Source organism: Camelus bactrianus, chromosome 3 (genome assembly GCF_048773025.1).
Source record: "Camelus bactrianus isolate YW-2024 breed Bactrian camel chromosome 3, ASM4877302v1, whole genome shotgun sequence".
In the NCBI taxonomy this organism is placed as follows: Eukaryota; Metazoa; Chordata; class Mammalia; order Artiodactyla; family Camelidae; genus Camelus; species Camelus bactrianus.
Genome location: NC_133541.1, coordinates 77,742,801 through 77,752,601, shown reverse-complemented (window position 1 = coordinate 77,752,601; position 9,801 = coordinate 77,742,801). Strand labels below are relative to the sequence as shown.

Genomic DNA, 9,801 nt, shown 5'->3' with positions numbered 1-9,801 from the left:
TTGTTTTCCAGCTGTTTCCTCTTCCTGTAATCATGGTGAAGCCAATGAACAGGACAAAGGGGACAATTAAATTTGACAGAGGGAAAGATACCTCCGTATGTCATTCCTATTGATTCAGGAAAAGCAAGTTCATATTAATGAAATTCTCAGTCTCACAAGCTGGAAGTAAGCTCTTTCTTTGTACTCGCATTGGATGAAATCTCCTCCAGTCTTATGGTCTGAAACCATTTTGTCATCTATTCTGGTTATTTTCACTTCTTTCCCCAAGTGAACTGTAAACTCTTACCTTTTTTTTTTTTTCTCCAAGACATTTAGAATACTTTAATCTTTCCACTTAGGACCATTTGAATCAGTAACTGCAATATTGTAATTTTTAGCATCTCATATTAACTAGTCTGTAAGGATTTATCTTTTTGAGGGTGGAAGTAGGAACAGGAAGACCGGAGAGACAGGCTTCACACTTGTGTCAAAAACTCAAAAATCAAAATTATTTTCTTCTCTGCAGCAAAGCTATACTCCAAACTTCAATGTTTTAGCTTTAATCATATGATTCATTACCTCCTCGATTGGGAGTTTGTGAAGAAAAGCTTGCTATGTTGAGAGTGCTCTTGCCCTGTTAATTCTTTTAAGGATCAGCTAATGCTGGCATGTTTCCTCTTAGTACGTACTGTCACTGAAGCCAGGAGCATATGTGCTCGAGTCACTTCCTTCCAGGGCCCTATTGAGTATCCGCAGTGTTTTCACTGGAGGCTGCGCTCTGTGGCTCTATGAGTAAGCGTTATAAAAGGAAATAGTGCTGCTCGTGTTCCCACAATGACCAGTACACCAGAGCCAATGAACACATTCATCAATAGCAGAAGAACTATCAAAATTGATAGCATATTGAACATTTGCAATATCCAGCCCTCCGGCAGCTACTCAAGTAGCTACAAGAACTGGGCACATTCCGCAGTGAAAATTCCTGAGAGTTTGCTTGCTCTCTCTCTCTCTGTTCCATGAATACATATGGTTGCTATTTTTTCCTGACAAAAACAAGTTGCAATAAAATCTGCTTTTTTCGTAATTTCAATTAAAAAACATAGTTTTTTCATCACGTGTGTGTTGCAGAATTCCTACAAGTTTTTCTCTTTTTGAGGGCTAGCCCACTTGGAGAATGCTCTGCTGAACACCCCTGTGTGCTCTACCCACTTGTCCAACAGCCACAAATAATTCAACTTTTAAATCTCATTAACCAAACCTTGAATTTCCTCTGGAAAAAAAAAAAAAAAACTGCACCGAGCATAAGGGTTTGATGCTGTTCCTTTGATGGCTAGGCAGGAGATTAGCTGCTTCTTTCTGGTCCAAAAATCCATATCCAGCATACAGTCAGCTTCATCTGAAATTAAATATTGGAGTTATCTGAGGCCAGTGTTTTCTTTATCTGTGATATCCATTAGTCTTCCAGGAGTAGCACATAATACATCTTAGCCTTGTAATTTCTGAACGAGAAGGGAAGGGGGCACCATTCTTGGCAGGCACTCCGTTAGGCACCTGACGTACTTCTTTGCTTTTACCCTTACACATTCTTGAGAGAAGGGTTATTATTTTCATTTTACGTACAGTGATTCAGGGACTCAGGGAGGTCAGATAATTTGTCTTCTAAGTAGCAGAAGCAGGAAACTATCTGAGGCCTTGTGGACAATGCTAATCCAAGAACTAGAAATGCTAATAGGAAGCTTTATCAAGCTGATCTGCGTTTTTAAGCACTCCTGTCTCTTCTGCCAACCAGAGGCTGCTCCAACCCGTGAAGTGAAAAGAGAAGCACTGTGTTCCACTATACCTACAGGTAGGACGGACCTCAACCCAAAGCAAAAGGTAGGTGAGGTGAGTCTTAGGGGCTCGTCCATCTCTGCATTTGGTGGCTCCTCCTTAGCACCATCTGTGGGGTCACATCTGACATGAGTCTGGGCCAACTTCCAGAATTAACTTCACATTCCTAGTTCTGCAGTCTTAACTGGTGGTCCTGGAGGGAACATAATCTCAGAAGAGATTGTCATGAGGAAGTTTAGTTTATGGCATTTGGAAACAAATAGACTGAGTTCAAAAAATGTATGTCCTCCACTTATTAGTTCTGTCTCTTTGGGTAAGCCATTCAAGTACTCATTCCAGAAATCTGGAATATGGGAATTTCCTCACGTGGTTGGTATGAGGATTAAAGATGGTGGCGATGAAGGATGAGGTTCACAGTAGGTACCCTGTAAGATATAGCTACTAGTCATGATTTTTAGCTGAATTTTTGGTAGCTATGAAGCCTGAACTTTTCCAACAGAAAATAAAGGACATTTTAGGGGGTTGTGATTTTATTTACATAACCTTACTAAAGTCAAATGTATATACTTCAATAATTTATAGTCACTGCTGTTAAAATGAGAAAAAAAAAGTATTAGAATTATTCTTCAACTTGGGCTTACCTTACCTACTTTGGATTTCCACCTTAGTTTACTCCTCTTTGAAGATTTTCTATTCTGAAATAGAGCAGATACCTGTTTTGTGGGCCCTGGGGTCCTGCTGGGAATAGGACCCTGTCCAATGTTCATCCTCCTCCCCCAACTTGGAAACAAAGGGGAGGCTCACATCAAAGTGTTGGGAGACAGTTCTCCATGGATCTCTCAGGTTTCTGCAAAATTAGCCCTTTCATTCTAATTTATCTTCTCACAGATTTTGTAGAGGGAAAGCCTTGGAAGATAGAGTTAGTGTCTCTATGCAAAAGAAAGCACAGTCTTGCTTATAGTCTAGTATAATAAAGATAACGTTTCCCTCTGGGGCTAAGGTTGGCAGGTTTGCTCTCAGGCCATTAACAGATTAGATTCTCTATGCTCAGGATTCCATTACCTGCTGTGCATCTATCTACTTGGGCTCCCTCTGTCTCAGCATCATTGGACTTGGGGAACCAGGAGAATCAATTTGAACATAAAGCTTATGCTTCTTGCTGTGCTGTGATGAATAAAGTCCATTGTCACTAATCCAGGATTCTCTTGTCTTCTGCCAGCATGAAACTGTGGTGGGCGAACTTGTCAGTTTGAGAGTAGATAAAAATTCACATCCTTTACAGTTCTTGACAAAGAGCATGTAAAAACACCAAAACGTGCTATTGTCAGTCAGCCCAGAGGACTCAGAAATCTCTTATAATTATGGAGTGCAAGTGGCTTAGGGGAATTGTTCCAGGAGAAATAATACCTGAAATACATCTTGAAAGATGAGTAGAAGTTGGCCAAGTGAAAAAGGCTAAGAGATGAATTCCAGGCAGAAGAAATGAGTCATAGGTGTGCATATGTTTGTGAGTAATTAGAATGATAATCTAAAAAGCAGCTGGGGAATAATATTGGGTAAAGAAAGAAGAAAAACTGATTCCTAGATTTTCTGCTCTACTAAACAGTCTCATGTGAACAGTCTCATTATACTAGCTTAGCAACCTTCTTAGGTTACGCATTGCTAACCTTTTTGAAGAAATTAAGGCTCAGAGAATTTAAATAATTTCTCTAAGAACAATCAGCTAATAAATATTAGAATGATGATGTAAAACTGATACTCTTTTGTACCATCTTCAGCCACTCAGTGAGGAGTTTTTGATTCTTATTCTGTAGGTAACATCGGGAAACATCTGAGGGTTTTTGGTTGTTGTTTTGTTAGCTTTCCTTTTTCTGTTAAGATATCCTAATTAAGTCCATGGTAGATGGGCAATTTAGAAGCAGCATGAGGTTTGAATAGGGGTAATGGGGCAAGAGTGAGACAAATTATGAGATAACTATAGTGATTCACTTGAGAATTTTTAAGGGGCCTGAAACTGGGTATATAAAGAAGAGAGAATAATTAATGGAGTTTGGAAGTGTAGCATATTGTAAAAGTGAAATCATTTTTTTTAAAAAAGCACAGAGGTTTATAGCTTGGATGACTAGATGATTCCAATTAACTGAAATAGATGATTCTAGTTAAGGAACTTTGAGAGACATTATTAAGTTGATAAAATAAATGGATGGCAAACAGCAAATATAGTGAAATTTTAGGCAACTTTTGCTTTATGGAAGATAAGTTTTGGAATAAGAGATGTTCAGTTTTTCATTAAGTAGACAAATTAATGTTTTCTTTGATAATTATAGCTTAATAATTGAAATTATAAAATCCTGCAGATGTGAGAGAATATTTACCAAAGTGTTTACCATCCAGTAAGAAACAAGAACACACAAAATATTGGTCACCTGGACCTGCAGCAGGGTCCCAGCCCAGGCCAAGACCCCTTGCCTCAGCCAAGGAGGTTCTTTTTCCGCTCGAATTCGCACAGCCAATTAAGAAACCAATTCTGAGATTGAAACTGCACAGACTTTATTCAATGGCCAAGAATGGAGTAGTGGGAAATTAGGTCGCAAATCAACTTCTCAACCCAAGTTGGGTGGAAATCAGGTACAAGGGAGGGATTTGGAAAGAGTAGGAATAATATTCATGACTTATCAGGTATGTGGTTTGGATCCTGAACTGTTACAACACTCCTTTTCAGTCCTTGTTTGAGCTTTTCTGGTTGTTGTGGCAATCATTGATTGTCATGGTGTTTTCCATTTGAGGGAGGGGCAGGGCTATGATTCTGAAGCAGCAGCCTTAGTAACAATAGACTTTATAAGAAGGATTAGAATGCTAATTTACCCACTCTACCTCCTACTGTATTTTGTTAAGAATTATTAGTAATATTGTTATTTTAGTTTTTTTACTGAAATAACAAGTTTTCTCCTCAACTAAACAATTTTGGCTCAAAACAGTGGACAGGTTTCCTTCTTTTCAATGCCCTCTCATCAGTTCTCTCTGAGATCCTCTCCAAAAATTGACTCCTTGAAAAGATTTGAAGCAAGGGTTGCTCATGAGCAGAAAAAAGACCAGCATTTCTGTAACTTCAGTGGTTTTCTTTACTTTTTTTTTGAACACTACTTAATAAAAAGAAAGATGGAATGATTCATACCATCTGTGGATTAAAATATATTTCTCCTATCATGCTTAAAAATAAAGCTTTTCTTTGAAAATGAGTTTTTTTAACAAAGCTTTTTCTCAAGTGAAAAGATTGTGTCTATTTGCATAGCAAGTATTAGATTTCCACTGTTTAGTCAGAGCTCCAGTTAACTGGCAGATTCACCACCACCACTAATACCAGGGTACATTTTCTTGCTTAAGATAATGACAACTGGCTGAAAGTGAACCAGTTCGTTTAGGTATATTGCCTAGTAGTGGATTCATTCAAAAATTTTTCATGAGGAAACACAAATACAATCAAGAGAGAAAGACAGAGAGTAGTAGCAAAATGGGAGCTATTATTTGATGAAAGTAAACACTTGAAGGAGTGATTTCTTTATCTGTCACCCTGCAATGCAATTTACTCTTCCAATTACTGTACAGAAATATTCTTAACAACAGACTGTTTGAATGTTCCAAAATGAAAGTAAGTGTACTTCTTTTTACATTACAAGTTTAAAAGTAGCAATGGTAACACTTCTATTGGAATTTGATAGACAGTTTTTTGAAACTTTGCTTTCATACAGTGTGCAGCTCCAGCCAGAGCCAAGATCAGGTTCAACCAATGACTTACTTCTGATAAATAAGTTATCTAAAATTTCTTTGAGTAAAGAAAAGTGTAAGCAACAAATGTGGTAGGTAATTGGGAGATAAGTATGCTTTTCACATGTTCTCCTATTGGTTTATCAGTCCTATAGATTAAACTCCTTTTGACTCCACAAAATAATCTCCTGGAATGTTGTAGTGATGTCTTAGCAGTGAAATCATGGTTTATTGAATGCTTTTGATAAATAAATACTCTGTGAATCATTAAAATTGACTCTTAGCACTAAATTTCAGCTGAGTTCCAGGCAGTTTTAGGTAAGAAGTGTCTGACTATGTACTCATTTAGAGTGCAGTCAGCAAAAAATTATACAACTTCTAGTTAGATGTGTTCAAGGCTTGCTTTCATAGTAAATCAAGATATTTGCTAGAAGTACTATCACTGTAATCAAAAGTTTGATCTCTAAACAGAAAGGCTTTAGAAGTTGAGATTAATTACCCTCTCAAGGGCAGGAATCATCAGCCCTGATCATCATATCTTTTTATAAAGGACCAAATAGCAAATATTTTCAGCTTTGAGAACTGTACGGTCTTGATCACAACTACTCAACTCTACTCTACTACTAAATATAACACATAAGTAGATAACAGAATAAATGACTGGGCATGGGTATGTGCTAATAAAACTTTATTTACAAAATCAAGTTGTAGCCTGGATTTGGCCAGTAAGCTACAGATTATATTGGAGAGGAAGAAATGTTCCTCTACCCTTCTAGGTTCTTTTGGGTGGTCTTTGAATTAAATTGACATGAGACAGGTTAACAGGAGAAAATCAAACAAAAGTTTAATAACATGCATGCATGGGAGAAACCTAGGAAAACTGAGTAATTTGCCAAAATGGCTGAAACCCTCACCTCAAATACCATCTTTAGCTAAAGATGAAAGAGGATTTGGGGAGTAGTGGTTTGGGACTTCCAAGGGGAGGAAGGCAACTGACATGGAGATAGAAAAGCAAATGTTTGGTAAACAAATGTTTGCTGAGTCCTGCAGAGACAGCAGGACACAGAGTGGACTTTGATCTTTAGGCCCTGCCTAGAGTCCCACACCCCCCACCACACCTACCCCAGATTCTTTGCAGGTGTCTCTGGTGATAGTTCTATTCTGGTAACAGGCCCTTTAACTAAATTCTTTAGGCATCTAAGGGGGAGGTGAAAAGAAAGACTTCCTGAGTCTTCTGTTTCTTGATTATTCAGCTCAAAATAATCCACATGCCAAAGAAACATTTTAGGGTGGCAAATTTTGCTCCCCTACAATTGCCAACCCTTGGTTTAAATTATTCTTACATTTGCTTTCAGGCCCCCATTCTCCAGAGCCTAGTACAGTGCTTCAAAAGGACATAATTAGGGTTTGTTGAATGAATAAATAAATTATTTAAATAGAATAATAGACTAAATATACAAATTCCTTACAAATCTAACAAGTATATATTCAGTACTAGACACAGGGCACAGTTCTAGGCTCTAGAGATATGACAGTAGACTAAACATGTCAAAAAATAAAAGCCCTGCCCTTCCAGAGATTACATTCTGGAGGAACAAGAGACTGTACACAAGATAAATACCAAAGTGTATGGTGTATTAGATGGAAATAGCAGATAATAAAGAAATGAAGAAGGCACAGGGAATAGGGCTTAACAGGGGAATTGCCATTTTAGATTAGATAGTCAACAAAGGCTTTCTATAAAGGTTGCATTTGGGTAAAAGTTAGAAGGAAGTGGGAGAAACAGATTACCAAAATGAGAAAAAGTCAATGCAAAGGATCTTAATACTGTTAGTATTTAAAGGTGTCAATTCTTCCTATATTTTAAACAAAGTACTTTTTTCAAATAAGATATTATTTACATGTAATGAAATGCACTCATTTTAAGCATAATGAACGTAGCTAATGATGCCAAGGGTTTCATTAGTTCTTGAATATTTGATCCCTCAAAAAAGATAATATCCTAAAATAGCCAAAGAATCTATTCAGAAAAAAAGTAGAATCCCAATAAATGAAACGAGAATTTCTCACACACATTTTATACTGGGTAACCCCAGGATGTGCCACTTTGTGGTGTGGATTATTTTGAACTGAAAACAGTCAAGGCCCAACATAGTCAAGAAGAGCTTTTTTACCTCCACTTCAACTACCTAAAAAAATTTAGGCAGAGGTCCAGGAATAGGGCTGTCACCAGAGGAAACTGCAAAGACTGTGGGTAAGTTGAGGGGAGCTTGGCAGGGCCTGTTTGTTCGAAGTCCTCTCTGTGTCCTAGGGTCTCTGCATGGCATGGCAAACATTTGTTAACTAAACATTTGCTCTTCCTGCCTTCCATGAATTGTCCTGTTTCTCTTTGAAGCCCCAGGCTCCTACCCTTGTCTTCTTAGCAAAGGATAGCAAAGAAGCCTCAATTGCTTGACTGTCTTTGAGCCTCTCATGTCTATGTGGGGCTACCATAGGTATGAACTTGAATTTGCTTTTCTCCTGTTAATCTGTTTTATGTCAGTTTATGAAATGCTAAAGACAAGGTTGGGAAGAAATCTCTTCTCAGTGCTCAGAAAAGCATATCTCAAACATGTTATTCATCATTAAGGGGAGTATCCAGTCTGATAACTTGAAAGAACATATTTTCTGACGTCATGATTATGTCTTTGAGTATGTTTGTTTCCTCATGTACTGTACTCAGTGTGGTGTGACACACTAACTCCTGGTGTTAGAAGGCAGCAGCAGATTGTCAGTAATTGAAACAGTAAGTGCTTATTAGGAAATGAGGAAGTGCACAACACAAACCATCGCAGGTAACGTAATTGTGAGTAGAATTTTAAAAGGAAACACTCATTTAAATATTTTCCTCTGACTTGGTTGTGTTAAACATGTATGTAAAATCTGTATCACTGTACCGAGTCAGATAAAATTGCTGTGTTTCCTGTCATTGCTTCCTTTTTGCTGTTTGTGATCTGTTTTGCTTTTCTTCACATACTTATGTGTATGAGTAAGCTGACACTGCCATTTTTTAAGTTATTGCTTTTTTTTGTCCTTTACATCTGCTTTACTTCTCAATTAACATTCACAGAAATCCAGAGGAAAGTAATTATAATTTGGAAGACATTGTGAAACATGGAAATGTGGAGAATTATGCATTTTTATCACACTTCTTTCCAAAATAGATTTCAGGTTACTTTTAGAAGTACATGCAGAAGATGAAGAACAAGTCAGAAGAAAGTATGTAAAATGCAATAATGAGAATATAAAAGATGGAAAATAGGAGAGAGGGGGCAAAAAATGTAGACCATAAAATATAAAGGCCTAATAAATATTTAATTAAAGTGCAAGAAATGCAGAAGAAATGATTTGGGGAAGAGGCAGTATTTAAAGAAATAATAGCTGATAATTTCTTAGAATTGATGGAAGATGCCAATAGGCAAATTCAGAGACGAGAACATCTAAAGCAAAGCAAATAAAAAGAAATCCACACCTAGAAATGTAGTACTGAAGTTGCTAAAAGTAGAAAATAAAGAGAAAAATCTCATAATCTACCAGAGAAATAAGATGAACTATCTTCAAAAGAGTAAATGTAACATTAAAAGCTGACTTCTCAACAGGTACAATGAAAATAAGAAGATAATGTAATATCATCTACAGTACATTAAAAGGTTTAATTTATGAGAGATAAAGTTGTATTAAATCTATATGCAGTCAATAATGTAGCCTCAAAATTTGTAAAACAAAGATTGAGAGTTCTACAAGGAGACTGAAGGAGAAATACTGAAATCCACAGTCATGGGAGGTTTTGACACAATTCTCTCAGTACCTAGCAGAAAAAAAGAAAGGAAAACAAACGAAAGTCAGTAAGTTTAAGGATTATTTAAGCAACACATTTAACAAACTTCCTTAAGTGCATACATATTGGAACACTGCATTTAACAGTTACACATTACACATTCTTTTAAAACACAAAACTTACACAAAAAGTCCATATATGTTTAAAAGACTGAAATCATATAAAATATGTTCTCTGAAGTTAAATCAGGGGAATCAATAACAAAATGGTAAGTAAAACATTGCCTTATATTTAAGAATTAGAAAATCTTTTCTAATTCATGGATTCAACTTAAAAATCCACAGAGTAATAAAAACATATTTTAATCTAATATAACAATATTACATGTCAGAAATTGCAGGTTTCATTAA

At 36.6% G+C, this 9,801-nt stretch overlaps 1 pseudogene; it reads right to left on the bottom strand.

The window, feature by feature from the left end:
- Positions 1-538: 538 nt before the first annotated feature.
- On the bottom strand, positions 539-1,505 carry LOC123613245 (putative ATP-dependent RNA helicase DDX4 pseudogene; annotated as a pseudogene).
- Between the last annotated feature and the right edge of the window lie 8,296 nt (positions 1,506-9,801).